At 41.8% G+C, this 20,086-nt stretch overlaps 1 protein-coding gene across 1 annotated transcript in view; it reads right to left on the reverse strand.

Moving 5' to 3' along the window:
• The window catches only part of LOC129831447 (probable ATP-dependent RNA helicase ddx6), a 42,850-nt gene extending 42,490 nt beyond the window's left edge, over positions 1-360 (reverse strand). Inside the window, exon 1 of the mRNA XM_055894842.1 lies at positions 176-360. The gene's annotated coding sequence lies outside the window, so the exon portion shown is untranslated. The remainder of the gene's footprint in view (positions 1-175) is intronic.
• Positions 361-20,086: the final 19,726 nt, after the last annotated feature.

The following is a 20,086-nucleotide window of genomic DNA, read 5'->3' on the forward strand; positions in this document are numbered from 1 at the left end:
TATTGAATTGCCATTAGCCAGCTAGCTCGCTATCTAGCCAGTTTCATCAACTTGGATGGCTACCGGGCAGTCCTTTTCAATGTCTGACAGGATTAGCTAGCTGCCTAGCGAAAGTCGACTCATTTGAAATATTTATAGCTTATGCAAATTGAACATAAAAGACCGAAACGCTCACCTTTCTCTCCCTCTGATGTTATATATCACCTTTTTTTTTGCGGTCGATCAACACTTTACCGTTTGATTAAATTCACTCCAAATAAAACGTCTCTATTGTGTTAGTTCTTGCTAATTCAACATGGTCGCATTCTTCTTCGTCCTCTCCGATTTAAATCACATGCCGTTCCAAAACGATGCTGCCATCTACTATTGCAATACGATACCTACACAACATCATCTCCACACAGATATTATATATGGAATAATCGGGATATATTGTATCAAAATACTTATTTGTTTTTAGAATATTGGTTCCGAAATAATATCCTATTGGTGAGCCAACTGGTAAATGCAGAGGGTCTTTTACTCAGTTATAAGGAATTCTTATCACTTTACAAGGTCCCTGTAACACCTAAAGATTTTTGCAATTGTTTTAGATGCCATTCCCTCAGGTGTTGCTTTGTTATTCAGGAACGTCTCAAGACCTGGCCCACAGAGCCTACCTTCCGTTGACCCTGTTGACTCATCAGTAGGAAAGATTTGTTTCTCTTTTGGTCCATTCAACAACAGAGCGATACGAACCTTGTTTCAGCAGGATGTTGTATCTATATGCCTTATTGGAATGGATTTATTGATCATATCTGTTGGGGAAAAGTTTGGATGTTGCACATACCTACTTGATAACAAAATTAAGGAAGTTTCCTTTAAAACTATTCATAAATATTATCCTGCCAACCACTATATGAAGAAGTTTAAGGAAAACATAAACTCAAATTGCTCCTTTTGTAATGACCACCCAGAAACAGTGTTGCATCTTTTTTGGCATTGTATTCATGTAAGAAAACTGTGGCAAGACATCAGTAGATTTATAATTGAACACATTTCTGAAGATCTTACACTATTGTGGAGAGATGTACTGCTTGGATTCTTTACCTACGATAGAAATAAGCTGAAACATTTTTATGTAATTAATTTCATTAGTCTTTTGGCCAAATTTCATATTCACAAATGTAAATTTACAAACAAAAAAACACATTTTCTTACCTTACAAAAATAAATGGAACTGTATTTTAAGACAATTAAATACTCTACTAACAAAAAAGCTGTTAGAATAATGAATGTATGTATGTCCCTTAAGATCCTTGTGTAATGTGATATTGTACCCCCTAGCCCCACCCCTAGCCCAATTGTCCATTGTATATTATTTATATATAATTGTGTTCCCACATGTACTTCCTATATTGATTTGTATTGACAATTAAAAAAAAATATATATATATATATATATATATATATATATATATATATATATATATATATATATTACTGTAATGAAACAGCAGGTCTTGAGCCCTCGAGACAAAAAAATAATAAAAAATCGTGCGGCAGAGTCGATTTCCAGGCTTATAAACCCAGGGTCGTTACATTACAAATAAAAAAAGATATACCTGCACAACATCATAAAAGGATTTTCGGGTAATAAAGGTTCACAGCATTCTGCTTCCGGCGAACTACTTCCTGTTTTGAGCAGTTGGTCATATGTTAGTATTTCTAGAAGTATCGTGTATAAACACGATGGTCTTTGTGGGTAGAACTGAAAAAGCGTGTGCGAGCAAGGAGGCCTACAAACCTGACCCAGTTACACCAGCTCTGTCAGGAGGAATGGGCCAAAATTCACCCAACTTATTGTGGGAAGCTTGTGGAACTACCTGAAACGTTTGACGCAAGTTAAACAATCTAAAGGCCATGCCACCAAATACTAATTGAGTGTATGTAAACTTCTGACCCACTGGGGATGTGATGAAAGAAAGAAAAGCTGAAATAAATCGTTCTCTCTACTATTATTCTGACACTTCACATTGTTAAAATAAAGTGGTGATCCTAACTTACCTAAGATAAGGAATTTTTACTCTGATTAAATGTCAGGAATTGTGAAAAACTGAGTTTAAATGTATTTGGCTAAGGTGTATGTAAACTTCCGACTTCAACTGTAATATAAATATATATATAGTTCTTTAAAAGAAAATCAGTAGTTCTAAACCTGCGACTGCCTCCTGTCTACTCCTCTCTGCACTTATGACACGCTGTGCAGCTCCTCTGCCAAATTCTCTGGTCTGTCTTTCCACTCTTTCCCTGCGGATGAGCTTCAAAAGAAGTGGGCGATCAACATCCGACGAGACAACTTCACCATCGGCAAAAGCTCCACGGTCTTTGGCAGGCATTTTCTTCCTGAAGATGTAGTGGAGCCTACTCCGGGAGGGCTACGTAATTTGAAGAAGGGAGATATGCCACTTCTGTTCCAATGGAACAATGATGTTATTCAGTCACGGGTGAGTGTTTGGGAGAGGAGCGAAAGACTTAGCACCGACCATGCAGAGGATGGTGCCATTTGTGGACTCTGCCCAGGACCACGACTAATGTGCAGTACCTGAGCCAGCAGCAGTTGACTTGGCTGTTGACTTGGCCGGTCTGAAAAGGAGATGCAATCTGCGATAGCCAGGCTTAGGAGAGAGGTGACTGTCAGAAGAGATGACAGAGATGACTGACAGAAGTCGTTTGTCTGCAGCGTTTTGTGAGATCAGATGACATACGATTCTACACTAGGTTGATTGATTATTTTAAACCAACACATAACGATAGTTAATTATGAAATTGTTGCCCTTTCTGAATTCTTATCCATCCACATTTGGATCACCAAGACCTGTGAATAGATCTACAATCTGAGCACGTCAACCTGCTTTGCCTTCTGCTGATTTAATATCCGTATGACTGCTACAATAAACCTATTTTACACTGACAGTCTTTTTTGTCCTTGATATCCCAGTTGTGAATGAATAGGTTGGTATAGTTTTTTTTTAAATTGAATAGTTGATAACCTAATTGTTTGTTGAATGTTAATCAATGGTCTGTTCCTTGTCATTTCGTCACCTGTTGTTCACTACTTCATTGGTGGGCACAGCTGTCTTATTTTCTGTGTGTTGACAACACTTGACCCCTTCTCTACATCGTATATGCCTACAAGCGGATGTCACGACATGTGCCGTCATAATGTGATGAAGACGAAAAAGACAATGTTTGAGAATTTTTGAAAAAAATAACTTGCATTTGTTCAATAGTTTCTGTCGTTCATTTGAACCTAATCCTGCTCATTCAAGATTGCTTTAATCTTGTGTAATGAGCCAAGTTAACCATAAAGTTTAGGATGAGTATTTTAGTAATTGTACATTTCCTGTTATCTACACATTGAAGTTCAGATTACTTTTCCAAACACACACACACCTGTATATACTGTTACAATAAATATATACAGTGCATTTGGAAATTATTCAAACCGCTTGACTTTTTCTACATTATATTATGTTGGAGCCTACATGTTCCAGACCGCACGCGCAAGTTGATTTTGTCCACCCACACCAAGACACACAGGTTTAAATATCAAAACAAACTTTGAAGCAATTATATTAATTTGGGGACAAGTCGAAAAGCATTAAACATGTATGGCAATTTAGCTAGCTAGCTTGCTGTTGCTAGCTAATTTGTCCTGGGATATTAAAACATTGGGTTGTTATTTTACCAGAAATTCACAAGGTCCGTCAATTAGTCCACAGATAAAACGGTAAACCAAATTGGTTTCTCGTCATCTCTCTTCCTTCCTTCCGGCTTCTTCTTGTAAGTCTTCTTTGGACTCTATGGCGGTTGGTAACCTACTTTAAGATGCATTACCACAATCGACTGGAGTGTGGACCTCAGTTCATCTTTCAATCACCTACGTGGGTATATGCTCCTAAAAACCAATGAGGAGATGAGAGAGGCAGGACTTGCAGCGAGTTAAGGTTCACAAATAGAACCAAGTTCTATTTAAGCTGATGCACGCGAGCAGTGTGGGTGCAATGATTGAATAACATGTATGCGTACATTTATTTTGCAACGCTCGCACATGCAACGCAAGCGGTGTGGTCAGCATGTTATTCTAAAATGGATTAAATAAATGTTTTCCCTCATCAATCTACACACAATACCTCATTATGACAAATCAAACAAATATTTTCTACTTTGTCAATATGGCCAAACAGGACAATGACCCATCACAAGGACTATTTTACCAAGAAGGGGGGTGATGGAGTGCTGCATCAGATGACCTGGCCTCCACAATCCCCCGACCTCAACCAAATTGAGATGGTTTAGGATGAGTCGAACTGCAGAGTGAAAGAAAAGCAGCCAACAAGTGTTCAGCAAATGTGGAAACTCCTTCAAGACTGTTGGAAAAGCATTCCAGGTGAAGCTGGTTGAGAGAATGCCAAATGTGTGCAAAGCTGTCATCAAGGCAAAGGGTGGCTATTTGAAGAATCTCAAATATAAAATCCATTTTGATTTGTTTAACACTTTTTTGATTACTACATGATACCATATGTGTTATTTCATAGTTTTGATGTCTTCACTATTATTCTACAATGTAGAAACCATATGTGTTATTTCATAGTTTTGATGTCTTCACTATTATTCTACAATGTAGAAATAGTCAAAATAAAGATAAACCCTTGAATGAGTAGGTGTTCTAAAACTTTTGACCGGTAGTGTACACACATACATAAATACATACAGTGGGCTCCAAAATTACTGCCACCCCTGACTTGCAATGCACAAACAATACTTAAAAAATATAAACAAAATATTTATAGAGATAACCTCAAAATACCAACATGTGAGAAATACTGTACTTTATTAATGTTTCAATGGAACCAACCAAAATCATACAATTATTTAATGCAAAATAAATTGAACCAAAATCAAGGTTTCATAATTATTGGCACTCCTCATTTAGTACTTAGTGCAACCACCTCTGGCAAGGATAACAGCATGGAGTCTTTTCCTGTAATGTTTGACAAGGTTAAGGAACACATTTGGAGGGATTTTGGACCATTCCTCTATTCAGATCCTTTCAAGATCCTTCACATTCTTGGGTTTGCGCTTATCAACTGCCCTCTTCCACTCAGCCCACAGGTTTTCGATTGGATTGAGGTCCGGCAACTGAGATGGCCATGGTAGAACATTGATTTTGTTGTCACAGAACCATTTCTGTGTGGATCTTAAGGTATGTTTCGGGTCATTGTCTTTTTGGAAAGTCCACCTACGGCCAAGTCCCAGCCTTCTGGCAGAGGCAACCAGATTGTCAGGCAAAATTGCCTGATACTTGGTGGAATTCATTATGCCATCAATCTTAACCAGTGCCCCTGGACCTCTGGAATTAAAACAGCCCCAAAACATCACTGACCCCCCTCCATATTTCACCGTGGGTATGAGGTACCTCTCCTTGTATGCATCTCTGTTTCGACGCCAAACATGCCGATGCTGTAACTGACCAAAACTTTCAATTTTGGTCTTATCTGACCAGAGCACCTTCTCCAAGTCATAATTTAAATGACGTTTGGCAAACTCCAAACGCTTGCGTCTATGTCTTGTGGTCAGAAAGGGCTTTCTTCTGGCAACCCTTCCAAAAAGCCTGTGGTTGTGGAGGTGGCGTCCGATGGTGCTTTTTGAAACCTGGTGACCCCAAGACGCCACCAAGGCCTGCAATTCTTTCACAGTGATTCTTGGGGATTTTGTTGCTTCTCTCACCATCCTCCCTATCCTGGGGGGCAAAATGCATTTGCGTCCTCTACCCGTGAGGTTTTCAAATGTTCCAAAACTTTTGCATTTTTTAATAATTGCCCTGACAGTGCTCAGTGGTATATTCAATCGTTTGTGGATCTTCTTGTAGCCATTACCAGATTTATGAAGGTCTATGACCATCTGTCTCTTTTGAAGTTCTTTTGTTTTCTTCATGGTGTTGGATGACAGTGGGACATTGCATGTGTGTTACCTCATTTTTATACCCTAGTGAAACAGGAAGTGTTGTAATGGCTCAATATAGTTCCTTAAGACTTAGATCAACTTAAATAAGTGGAATTTAATTTGTGGTTTAATTTTGGTAGATGTTATTTACAATAATCTTTAAGGGTGCCATTAATTTTGAAACCTTGATTTGGAGGACATTGATTTTTAATGAAATCAATAAATTATTTAGTTGGTTCCATTGAAACATTAATAAAGTATTGTATTTCTCACATGTTGGTATTTTGAGTTCCTCTATATTTATATTGTTTATATTGTTTAAGCATTATTTATGCATTGCCAGTCAGGGGTGCCAGTAATTTTGGAGCCCACTGTATATATACCTTTTTAAAATATATTTCCTTTATTATTTCCCGCAAACCCTACCACCCCTCCCCTAATTGGAGTAAACTAATAAACAATAACACTTAGGCTTCTACTTCCAGCTTATACATAATATATACATTTTTACGGACACAATATATTTTACATCCGGTGATTTTGCAGAAATACTCATTATAAACATAAATAAAAGATACAAGTGTTATTCACAGAATTAAAGATAGACTTATCCTTAATGCAACCGCTGTGTCAGATTTCAAAAAAACTTTACGGAAAAAGCATAATCTGATAACGGCGCTCAGAGCCCAATCCAGCCAGAGAAATATCCGCCATTTTGGAGTCAACAGAAGTTAGAAATTACACTATAAATATTCACTTACCTTTGATGATCTTCATCAGAAGGCACTCCCAGGAATCCCAGTTCGACAATAATTGACTGATTTGTTCCATAAAGTTCCATAAAGTCCATCATTTATGTCCAAATAGCCACTTGTTGTTAGCGTGTTCAGCCCAGTAATCCATCTTCATGAGGCGCGAGCACTTCGTCTACTTGCACATCATCATCTGCACATCTATCACTCCAGTATTAATGCTAAATTGTAATTATTTTCACCTTTATGGCCTATTTATTGCCTACCTCCCTACACTTCTACATTTGCACACACCGTACATAGATTTTTCGATTTTTCTTTTCTATTGTGTTATTGACTGTACGTTTGTTTATGTGTAACTCTGTGTTGTTGTTTTTGTCGCACTGCTTTGCTTTATCTTGGCCAAGTCGCAGTTGTAAATGAGAACTTGTTCTCAACTGGCCTACCTGGTTAAATATAGGTGAAATAAAAATTTAAAAAAATAAAAATAAAATTGCGCTCCGAGTGGAAGGAGGAGGGCTGCAGCTCCATGATGAGAGAACAATGCACGAGAAACGCCCGACAGGTTCCCGAATCTTCAGCGAAGCTTTTTAGGGGAGGTAAGCGGGGCTCGCAGGAAACCGGGATGGCCGCTATGCTAACAGACGGATTACTGAGGGGCTGGGAGGTTACCGTCGTGGTAGGCTGCCTGACAAACATTGCTCCAAAAAAGTGTTCAACGCGTGGTCATGGCTTTCGGCCAACATCTGGAACCCTTCCATTAGACCATGAAGCAACTCCTCGTGCCGTCCAATGGTGGCTCCTTGGGAGGAGATGGCATTGCAGAGCTGGTCCGAGTCTGCTGGGTCCGCCATGGCCAAATCGTACTGTCAAGGCTCAGGAGAAGACCCAGATGCAGACAGTTTCGAAGTAACAAACGTTTTTACAAAAACAGGGGGGCAGGCAAATGACAGGTCAAGGGCAGGCAGAGGTCAGTAATCCAGGGTGGTGTGACAAGGTACAGAACGGCAGGCAGGCTCAGGGTCTGGGCCAGGGCAGGCAGAATGGTCAAAAACAAAACTAACAGGCAACAGACAAACAGAGAACACAGGTATAAATACACTGGGGATAATGAGGAAGATGGGCGACACCTGGAGGGAGGTGGAGACAAGCACAAAGACAGGTGAAACAGATCAGGGTGTGACATTTGCTGAAGGGAAATAAGCATCAACTTTTGATTTCCCTAAGGACACACACATGTTCACAAGATCTACATTATTTGCCAACATATTGTTAAGGTGTGTGCAATTAATGTTAAACATAGTGGATCCAGGCATGCGGTAGCATTGAGCAGCAGACAACACCCAATAATCATTGATCAGGGTCCCTCTAAAGTAGTGCCAGACATTGTTGAGAGACACCTGCCAGGTTACGGAGTGAGCCTTACACTCGTATCCTCCAACAATCTAATCATTACCCAGAGCCACTGCATAAAGGAGAGGAGAGGCAGAGAGGGGATAGGGGGAAAGTGGGAGATGTAGATAAAATTGGAAAGAGAAGGTGTGGAGGTTGAAGGAATGAAAATGACGAAACATTTAAAAAAGAGCAGAGCAAAGAGCAGGGCACGCATATTGATCACATCTTTACTAATATTGCAGAAATCTGCTCTAAAGCAGTATCCACACCCATAGTGTGGATCACTAAAGAAGTAGTGATCATAATATAATAGCCATATCTATAAAAAACAAAGTTCCAAAGACTGGACCTAAAATTGTGTATAAACGATCATACAAGTGATTTTACAGTGATTCCTATGTCAAAGATGTGAAAAAAATGTCTTGGTCTGATGTGTGTAGTGAGGAACATCCGGATGCTGCCCTTGAAGCCTTTTTAAAAAACTGCTTCTCCCGGTTATTGTTAGGCATGCACCCATCAAGAAACTGACTGTTAGAACTGCGAAATCCCCATAGATAGATGAAGCACAAAGGAGATGATTGTGGACTTCAGGAAACAGCAGAGGGAGCACCCCCCTATCCACATCGACGGGACAGTAGTGGAGAAGGTAGAAAGTTTTAAGTTCCTCGGTGTACACATCACGGACAAACTGAATTGGTCCACCCACACAGACTGCGTTGTGAAGAAGGCGCAGCAGCGCCTCTTCAACCTCAGGAGGCTGAAGAAATTTGGCTTGTCACCAAAAGCACTCACAAACTTCTACAGATGCACAATCGAGAGCATCCTGTCGGGCTGCATCACCGCCTGGTACGGCAACTGCTCCGCCCACAACCGTAAGGCTCTCCAGAGGGTAGTGAGGTCTGCACAACGCATCACCGGGGGCAAACTACCTGCCCTCCAGGACACCTAAACCACCCAATGTCACAGGAAGGCCATAAAGATCATCAAGGACAACAACCACCCGAGCCACTGCCTGTTCACCCCGCTATCATCCAGAAGGCGAGGTCAGTACAGGTGCATCAAAGCAGGGACCGAGAGACTGAAAAACAGCTTCTATCTCAAGGCCATCAGACTGTTAAACAGCCACCACTAACATTTAGTGGCCGCTGCCAACATACTGACTCAACTCTAGCCACTTTAATAATGGGAATTGATAGGAATTATGTAAAAATGTACCACTAGCCACTTTAAACATGCCACTTAATATGATGTTTACATACCCTACATTACTCATCTCATATGTATATGTATATACTGTACTATATATCATCTACTGCATCTTGCCATCTTTATATAATACATGTATCACTAGCCACTTTAAACTATGCCACTTTGTTTACATACCCTACATTACCCATCTCATATGTATATACTGTACTCTATACCATCTACTGCATCTTGCCTATGCTGTTCTGTACCATCACTCATTCATATATCTTTATGTACATATTCTTTATCCCTTTACACTTGTGTGTATAAGGTAGTAGTTGTGGAATTGTTAGGTTAGATTACTTGTTGGTTATTACTGCATTGTCGGAACTAGAAGCACAAGCATTTCGCTACACTCGCATTAACATCTGCTAACCATGTGTATGTGACAAATAAAATTTGATTTAATTTAGAATTTAAAAACTGTATGGCTGAGAGGGATTAGGCAAAGGGAATAGCAAATAAGTCACAGCAGACTGGCAAACATACAGTGAATTGAGAAATCAACTAAACAAAAAGAAGAAGAAACTATACCATGGAACAAATATAAATTATATAAAAAATTAGAGCTATTGAGTACTTTAAATGAAATTCGAGGCAAACAAGCAAACTTGGCTCCATCCTTCAAGGCAGATGCCTTGTTCATAACAAAACCATTATATTTTCTGTTGACAAGATTAGCTAACTTAGGTATGACATTCAAACAACAAACGCTGAGCCTTCATCTTCATGCATAATGGACCAAATAATGAAAGACAAGCACTGTAGTTTTGAGTTCCACAAAGTGGGTGTGGAAGAGCTGAAGAAATTGGAGGGAGGCGGAGGTCATTACCCAAGAAGGCCGCGAACCCAAGAATAGCAGAACACCCTTTAATGGTTAAAACAACTGGCCAATCAGACTGTTACAAGGTTGAGCAAACTTTGGGAAAAAATAGTGTTTGATCAAATACAAAGTTATTTTACAGAAAACAAATTAACAACAGACTTTCAGCATGCTTAAAGGGAAGGTCACTCAATGCTCGGCACTAACACAAATGACTGGGCTGAAAGAAATTGATAGTAAGAAGATTGTGGGAGCTGTTTTGTTAGACTTCAAATAAAATTGTATTAGTCACATGTGCTGAATACAACAGGTGTAGACCTTACAGTGAAATGCTAACTTACGAGCCCCTAACCAGCAATGCAGTAAAATAAAAATAAAAATACTGATAAGAATAAGAAATAAAAGTAACAAGTACAGTTGAAGTCGGAAGTTTACATACACCTTAGCCAAATACATTTAAACTCAATTTTGAACAATTCCTGACATTTAATCCAAATAAAAATTCCCTGTCGTAGGTCAGTTAGGAGCATCACTTTATTTTAAGAACGTGAAATGTCAGAATAATAGTAGAGAGAATGATTTATTTCAGCTTTTATTTCTTGCATCACATTCCCAGTGGGTCAGAAGTTTACATACACTCAAGTTGGGTGAATTGTGGCCCATTCCTCCTGACTGAGCTGGTGTAACTGAGTCAGGTTTGTAGGCCTCCTTGCTCACACACACACTTTTTCAGTTCTGCCCACAAATTTTCCATGGGATTGAGGTCAGGACTTTGTGATGGCCACTCCAATACCTTGACTTTGTTGTCCTTAAGCCATTTTGCCACAACTTTGGAAATATGCTTGAGGTCATTGTCCATTTGGAAGACACATTTGCGACCAAGCTTTAACTTCCTGACTGATGTCTTGAGATGTTGCTTCAATATATGCAAGTAATTTTCTCTAATCATGATGCCATCTATTTTGTGAAGTGCACCAGTCCCTCCTGCAGCAAAGCACCCCCACAACATGATGCTGCCACCCCCGTGCTTCACGGTTGGGATGGTGTTCTTCGGCTTGCAAGCCTCCCCCTTTTTCTTCCAAATATAACGATGGTCATTATGGCCAAACAGTTATATTTTGGTTTCGTCAGACCAGAGGAAAATTCTCCAAAAAGTATGATCTTTGTCCCCATGTGCAGTTGCAAACCGTAGTCTGGCATGTTTATGGCTGTTTTGGAGCAGTGGCTTCTTCCTTGCTGAGTGGCCTTTCAGGTTATGTCTATATAGGACTCGTTTTACTGTGGATATAGATACTTTTGTACCTGTTTACTCCAACATCTACACAAGGTCCTTTGCTGTTGTCCTAGGATTTATTTTCACTTTTCGCACCAACGTACGTTCATCTCCAGGAGACAGAACGCGTCTCCTTCCTGAGCGGTGTGACGGCTGATTTGTCCCATGGTGTTTATACTTGCGTACTATTGTTTGTACAGATGAACGTGGTACCTTCAGGCATTTGGAAATTGCTCCCAAGGGTGAACCAGACTTGTGGAGGTCTACAAAAATCTTTTCTGAGGTCTTGGCTGATTTATTTTTATTTTCCCATGATGTCAAGCAAAGAGGCACTGAGCTTGAAGGTAGGCCTTGAAATACATCCACAAGTACCAATTGACTCAAATTATGTCAATTAGCCTATCAGAAGCTTCTAAAGCCATGACATCATTTTCTGGAATTTTCCAAGCTGTTTAAAGGCACAGTCAACTTAATGTATGTAAACTTCTGACCCACTGGAATTGTGACACAGTGAATTATAAGTGAAGTAATCTGTCTGTAAACAATTGTTGGAAAAATGACTTGTGTCATGCACAAAGTAGATGTCCTAACCGACTTTCCAAAACTGTTGTTTGTTAACAAGAAATTTGTGGATTGGTTAAAAAACAGGTTTTAATGACTCCAACCTAAACGTATGTAAACTTCCGACTTCAACTGTAATTAAAGAGCAGCAGTAAAATAACAATAGCAAGAAAATATACAGGGGGGTACCGGTACAGAGTCAATCTGCAGGGGCACCGGTTAGTTGAGGTAATATGTACATGTGGGTAGAGTTATTTAAGTGACCATGCATAGATGATAACAGTAGAGAGTATCAGCGGTGTAAAATGCAAATAGTCTGGGTAGCCATTTGATTAGGTGTTCAGGAGTCTTAATTCTTGGAGGTAGAAGCTGTTAAGAAACCTCTTGGACCTAGACATGGCGCTCCGGTACCGCTTGCCATGCGGTAGCAGAGAGAACAGTCTATGACTAGGGTGGCTGGAATCTTTGACATTTTTTCGGGCCTTCCTCTGACACCGCCTGGTATAGAGGTCCTGGATGGCAGGGAGCTTGGCACCAGTGATGTACTGGGCCATTCGCACTACCCTCTGAGGCTGAGCAGTTGCCATACCAGGCAGTGATGCAACCAGTCAGGATGCTCTCGATTGTGCAGCTGTAGAACCTTTTGAGGATCTCAAGACCCATGCCAAATATTTTCATTTTTTTCCTAAAATCCACAATCATCTCCTTTGTCTTGATCACGTTCAGGCCACTGTTGGGTCGTTGGCAAACTTAATGATGGTGTTGGAGTCGTGCCTGGCCATGCAATCATGAGTGAACAGGGAGTATAGGAGGGGGCTGAGCACGCACCCCTGAGGGGCCTTGTGTTGAGGATCAGCATGGTGGATGTGTTGTTACCTACCCTTACCACCTGGGGGCGGCCCGTCAGGAAGTCCAGGATCCAGCTGCAGAGGGAGGTGTTTAGTCCCAGTGTCCTTAGCTTAGTAATGAGCTTTGTGGGCACTATGGTGTTGAACGCCGAGCTGTGGTCAATGAATAGCATTCTCACATTGGTGTTCCTTTTGTCCAGGTGGGAAAGGGCAGTGTGGAGTGCAATAGAGATTGCATCATCTGTGGATCTGTTTGGGCGGTATGCAAATTGGAGTGGGTCTAGGGCAGGGCTGCCCAACCCTCTTCCTGGAGATCTACAGTCCTGTAGGTTTTCAGTCCAACCCTAATTTAGCATATCTGATTCAGCTAGTTAATGTCTTGTTGAGCTGCTAATTAGTAGAATCAGGTGTGTTAAATTAGGGTTGGACTGAAAACGCACAGGACGGTAGATTACATTTTTTATTTATTTTAATTCACCTTTATTTAACCAGGTAGGCCAGTTGAGAACACGTTCTCATTTACAACTGCGACTTGGGCCAAGATAAAGCAAAGCAGTGCAACAAAAACAACAACACAGAGTTGCACAAACAAACGTACAGTCAATAACATAATAGAAAAGAAAAATAGAAAAATCTATTTACAGTGTGTGCAAATGTAGAAGAGTAGGGAGGTAGGCAATAAATAGGCCATAAAGGTGAAAATAATTACAATTTAGCATTAATACTGGAGTGATAGATGTGCAGATGATGATGTGCAAGTAGAGATACTGGGGTGCAAAAGAGCAAGAGGGTAGGTAATAATATGGGGATGAGGTAGTTGGGTGTGCTATTTACAGATTAGCTGTGTACAGGTACAGTGATTGGTAAGCTAATCTGACAACTGATGCTTAAAGTTAGAGAGGGAGATATAAGACTCCAGCTTCAGAGATTCTTGCAATTCGTTCCAGTCATTGCCAGCAGAGAACTAGAAGGAAAGGCGGCCAAAGCAAGTGTTGGCTTTGGGGATGACCAGTGAAATACACCTGCTGGAGCGCGTGCTACGGGTGGGTGTTGATATGGTGACCAGTAAGCTGAAATAAGGCGGGGCTTTACCTAGCAAAGACTTATAGATGACCTGGAGCCAGTGGGTTTGGCGACGGATATGTAGTGAGGGCCAGCCCACGAGAGCATACAGGTCGCAGTGGTGGGTAGTATATGGGGCTTTGGTGATAAAACGCATGGCACTGTGATAGACTACATCCAGTTTGCCGAGTAGAGTGTTGGGGGCTATTTTGTAAATGACATCGCTGAAGTCAAGGATGGGTAGGATTGTAATTTTTATGAGGGTATGTTTGGCGGAATGTGTGGAGGCTTTGTTGTGAAATTGGAAGATGATTCTAGATTTAATTTTAGATTGGAGATGCTTAATGTGAGTCTGGAAGGAGAGTTTACAGTCTAACCAGACACCTAGGTATTTGTAGTTGTCCACATAATCTTGGTCAGAACCGTCCAGAGTAGTGATTGATGCTAGTCGGGCGGGGGGGGTGCGGGCAGCAATCGGTTGAAGAGCATGCACTTAGTTTTACTAGCATTTAAAAGCAGTTGGAGGCCACGGAAGGAGTGTTGTACGGCATTGAAGCTCGTTTGGAGGTTTGTTAGCACAGTGTCCAAAGAAGGGCCAGATGTATACAGAATGGTGTCGTCTGCGTAGAGGTGGATCAGATAATCACCAGCAGCAAGAGCAACATCATTGATATATACAGAGAAAAGAGTCGGCCCGAGATTTGAAACCTGTGGCACCCCCATAGAGACTGGCAGAGGTCCAGACAACAGGCCCTCCGATTTGACACACTGAACTCTATCTGAGAAGTAGTTGGTGAACCAGGTGAGGCAGTCATTTGAGAAGCCAAGGCTATTGAGTCTGCCGATAAGAATGCGCTGTTTGACAGAGTTGAAAGTCTTGGCCAGGTCGATGAAGACAGCTGCACACTACTGTCTTTATTGATGGCGGTTATGATATCGTTTAGGACCTTGAGCGTGGCTGAGGTGCACCCGTGACCAGCTCGAAAACCAGATCTCCAGGAAGAGGTTTGGGCAGCCCTGGTTTAGGGTTTCTGGGATAGTGGTGTTGATGTGAGTCATAACCAGCTTTTCAAAGTACTTCATGGCTACAGAAGTGAGTGCTACCCATTGGTAGTCATTTAGGCAGGTTACCTTAGTGTTCTTGGGCACAGGCATTATGATGGTGTGCTTAAAACATTTTGGCATTGCAGACTCGGACAAGGAGAGGTTGAAAATGTCAGTGAAGACACTTGCCAGTTGGACAGCGCATGCTCGCAGTACACGTCCTGGTAATCCGTTTTGCCCTGCGACCTTGTGAATGTTGACCTGTTTAAAGCTCTTACTCACATCAGCTGCGGAGAGCGTGATCACACAGTCTTCCGGAACAGCTGGTGCTCTCATGCAGGTTTCGGTGCTATTTGCCTTGAAGCGAGCATATAAGTAGTTTAGCTCATCTGGTAGGCTTGTGTCACTGGGCAGCTCTCGGCTGTGCTTCCCTTTGTAGTCTGTAATGGTTTGCAAGCCCTGCCACATCCGACAAGTGTCAGAGCCGATGTAGTATGATTCGATCTTAGTCCTGTATTGACACTTTGCATGTTTGATGGTTCGTCAGAGGTTATAGCTAGATTTCTTAAAAGCTTTTGATTTAGAGTCCCGCTCCTTGAAAGCGGAAGCTCTAGCCTTTAGCGCAGTGTGGCTGTTGCCTGTAATCCATGGCTTCTGTTTGGGGTATGTATGTACGGTCACTGTGGGGACGATGTCATCGATGCACTTATTGATGAAGCCAATGACTGATGAGGTGTACTCCTCAATGCAATCGGAGGAATCCCGGAACATATTCCAGTCTGTGCTAGCAAAACAGTCCTGTAGCTTAGCATCTGCTTCATCTGACCACTTTTTTATTAATCTAATCACTGGTGCTTCCTGCTTTAATTTTCACTTGTAAGCAGGAATCAGGAGGATAGAATTATGGTCAGTGCAGCTTTTGATATCATTGATCATAACATATTGCTGAAAAAACGTAGGTGTTATGGAATTGCATCCTCTGCCTTGTAATGGACTGAGAGTTACCTATCTAAAATAACACAGAGGGTTTTCATTAATGGATTCCTCTCTCAATGGAATTCAGTTGAATGTTTTGTACCGCAGGGCATCCGGCTAGGGCCATTATTGTTTTCTGTTTTTACAAATGATCTTCCACTGACCTTGAATAAAACTTGTGTGTCTATGTACATTGGCAACTCAACAGTATACATGTCGGCTGCAACAGTAAACTAAATAATTGAGAAACTTAACATAGAGCTCCAGTCAGTTTTAGAATGCGTAACTAGCAATAGGTTGGTGATAAATATCTCAAAATCTAAAAGCCTAATTTGGGGGACAAATCACTCACTCAACACTAAACCTCATTTAGATCTATTATTGAATAATGTTGCGATTTAGCAAGTGGAGGAGACTAAGCTGCTGGGTGTAACCCCATATAGCAAGCTGACATGGTCAAAAATATGTGTGGCAAAGAAGGACATACAGTAGGTAAATTGTAGTCGGTCCAGAACAAAGCAACTCCTACACAGAGGGAAAGTGTCAGTAACATGCATATCAGTCCCTCCTGGCTCAAAGTTGAGGAGCGATTGACTGCATCATTATTGGTCTTTGTGCGAGGTATTGATTTGTTGAAGGTACCAAACTGTCTATTCAAGCAGTTGGCACACAGTTCAGACACTCATCGGTACAACACAAGACATGCAACCAGAGGTCTCTTCACAGTTCCCAGGTCCAGAACAGAGGCTGGGAAACGCACAGTATTAAATAGAGCCATGACTACATGAAACTCTCTGCCACCCCAGGTAACTCAAGCTAGCAATAAAATCAGTTTAATAAAACAGATAAAAGAACACCTTATTGCACAAAGGGAACTGTGAAGAGACACAGCCATTTTTATAATATATTGTATTTTAATTTGCACTGTTCTATGTATTAGACTTAGATATTGTGTGTATGTACTGATATGTAGGCTATGCGTGACGTTTTAAATGCCTGTATTTCAGTCCTTGACTAATAATGTTCTGTACTATGTATTATGTCATGTTTCATGTGGACCCCAGGAAGAGTAGTTGATGCTTTTGCAGCAGCTAATGGGGATCTTAATAAATACCAAAAGGCGATGAAACAATGAAGAGGACAAGAAGAGAGAGTAATAAACAATTGGTTCAGCTAAAACTCAACGCTAGTCCCCAACAGTAACAGAAAAACAGGAAGCCTCATGGTTTCTTTGGGCCGAACTTCTGCTCAATGGGAGGCTGGACCACACTTTTTAATGTGGGGACGAAAACCCTATCCAGAAATCCACCTGTGGCCTTTACCCTCTATGCACATGGGAAGATCTGAGTGGACTGAATAGGTCCTCTCATAGGCTAGGTGGAATATTTTTCTTAATTATTTACACCTATTCAATTCTTTCAGATCTTCACAAATGCATAGGCGGTAGGGGCTACAGATACATGTTGGGTTGAGTTTAACTCTCCTTATATGTCTATCACACCTACTTGACATTGGGTGAACCAATTGCAGCCACAGAGCAGTGTAAATATGCCAGGAAAGTGTCAAATATGCCAGATAACAAGTGAGAAGTGAAGCAAGTGATAACAAGTGAAAAAATCTTTGGAGGGAGTTGAAAGTCTGTGTTGCCCAGCAACAGCCCCAAAACATCACTGCTCTAGAGAAGATCTGCATGGAGGAATGGGCCAAAATACCAGCAAGTGTGTGAAAACCTTGTGAAGACTTACAGAAAACGTTTGACCTCTGTCATTGCCAACAAAGGGTATATAACAAAGTATTGAGATAAACTTTTGTTATTGACCAAATACTTATTTTCTACCATAATTTCCAAATAAATTCATAAAAAAAATCCTACAATGTGATTTTCTGGATTTTTTCCCCTCATTTTGTCTGTCATAGTTGACGTGTACCTATGATGAAAATTACAGGCCTCTCTCATCTTTTTAAGTGGGAGAACTTGCGCAATTGGTGGCTGACTAAATACTTTTTTGCCCCACTGTACATATGAGATGAGTAATGTAGGGTATGTAAACATTATATTAAGTGGCATTGTTTAAAGTGGCAAGTGATACATTTTTACATACATTTCAAACAATTCCCATTATTAAAGTGGCTGGAGTTGAGTCAGTATGTTGGCAGCGGCCACTAAATGTTAGTGGTGGCTGTTTAACAGTCTGATGGCCTTGAGATAGAAGCTGTTTTTCAGTCTCTCGGTCCCTGCTTTGATGCACCTGTACTGACCTCGCCTTCTGGATGATAGCGGGGTGAACAGGCAGTGGCTCGGGTGGTTGTTGTCCTTGATGATCTTTATGGCCTTCTTGTGACATCGGGTGGTGTAGGTGTCCTGGAGGGCAGGTAGTTTGCCCCCGGTGATGCGTTGTGCAGACCTCACTACCCTCTGGAGAGCCTTACGGTTGTGGGTGGAGCAGTTGCCGTACCAGGCGGTGATACAGCCCGACAGGATGCTCTCGATTGTGCATCTGTAGAAGCTTGTGAGTGCTTTTGGTGACAAGCCGAATTTCTTCAGCCTCCTGAGGTTGAAGAGGCGCTGCTGCGCCTTCTTCACAACGCTGTCTGTGTGGGTGGACCAATTCAGTTTGTCCGTGATGTGTACACCGAGGAACTTAAAACTTACTACCCTCTCCACTACTGTCCCGTCAATGTGGATAGGGGGGTGCTCCCTCTGCTGTTTCCTGAAGTCCACAATCATCTCCTTTGTTTTGTTGACGTTGAGTGTGAGGTTATTTTCCTGACACCACACTCCGAGGGCCATCACCTCCTCCCTGTAGGCCGTCTCGTTGTTGTTGGTAATCAAGCCTACCACTGTAGTGTCGTCCGCAAACTTGATGATTGAGTTGGAGGCGTGCATGGCCACGCAGTCGTGGGTGAACAGGGAGTACAGGAGAGGGCTCAGAATGCACCTTTGTTGGGCCCTAGTGTTGAGGATCAGCGGGGTGGAGATGTTGTTACCTACCCTCACCACCTGGGGGCGGCCCGTCAGGAAGTCCAGTACCCAGTTGCACAGGGCGGGGTCGAGACCCAGGGTCTCGAGCTTGATGACGAGTTTGGAGGGTACTATGGTGTTAAATGCTGAGCTGTAGTCGATGAACAGCATTCTCACATAGATATTCCTCTTGTCCAGATGGGTTAGGGCAGTGTGCAGTGTGGTTGCGATTGCGTCGTCTGTGGACCTATTGGGTCGGTAAGCAAATTGGAGTGGGTCTAGGGTGTCAGGTAGGGTGGAGGTGATATGGTCCTTGACAAGTCTCTCAAAGCACTTCATGATGACGGAAGTGAGTGCTACGGGGCAGTAGTCATTTAGCTGTTACCTTAACTTTCTTGGGAACAGGAACAATGGTGGGCCTCTTGAAGCATGTGGGGACAGCAGACTGGGATAAGGATTGATTGAATATGTCCGTAAACACACCAGCCAGCTGGTCTGCGCATGCTCTGAGGACGCGGCTGGGAATGCCGTCTGGGTCTGCAGCCTTGCGAGCCTTGCGAGGGTTAACACGTTTAAATATTTTACTCACCTCGGCCTGCAGGAAGCCCGCAGGTTTTGGTAGCGGGCCGTGTCAGTGGCACTGTATTGTCCTCAAAGCGAGCAAAAAAGTTATTTAGTCTGTCTGGGAGCAAGACATCTCAGCTAAGAACATTAACAGAGCTCTGGTGTCGACTTCGCATGCTTTTAGAGTTTCAGAACACAGTAAGAGGTCGTCTACATACTGAATTAACTTACTTCCTTTGGGGGGTATGGAACCCTGTACATTTTGCACCAAAGCGGCTGGAAATACAGCTAGAGAATCAGAATAGCCTTGAGGCATCACAGACCAAAACCATTTCCGATTTAAAAACGTAAACGCAAACCAGAACTGTGACCCGCCATACACGTGGTCTGCGGTTGTGAGGACGGTTGGACGTACTGCCAAATTCTCTAAAACAATGTTGGAGGCATCTTATGGTAGAGAAATTTAAATAAAATTATCCGGCAACAGCTCTGGTGAACATTCCTGCATGATGAGATTATTATTATGGATAAGAGCAAGAATATTTGTATTTGTCAAACGGCAGTCAAGCACTGATCATCATGTCACCAGAA

The sequence above is a fragment of the Salvelinus fontinalis genome, chromosome 32, assembly GCF_029448725.1.
Source record: "Salvelinus fontinalis isolate EN_2023a chromosome 32, ASM2944872v1, whole genome shotgun sequence".
Taxonomy (NCBI): Eukaryota; Metazoa; Chordata; class Actinopteri; order Salmoniformes; family Salmonidae; genus Salvelinus; species Salvelinus fontinalis.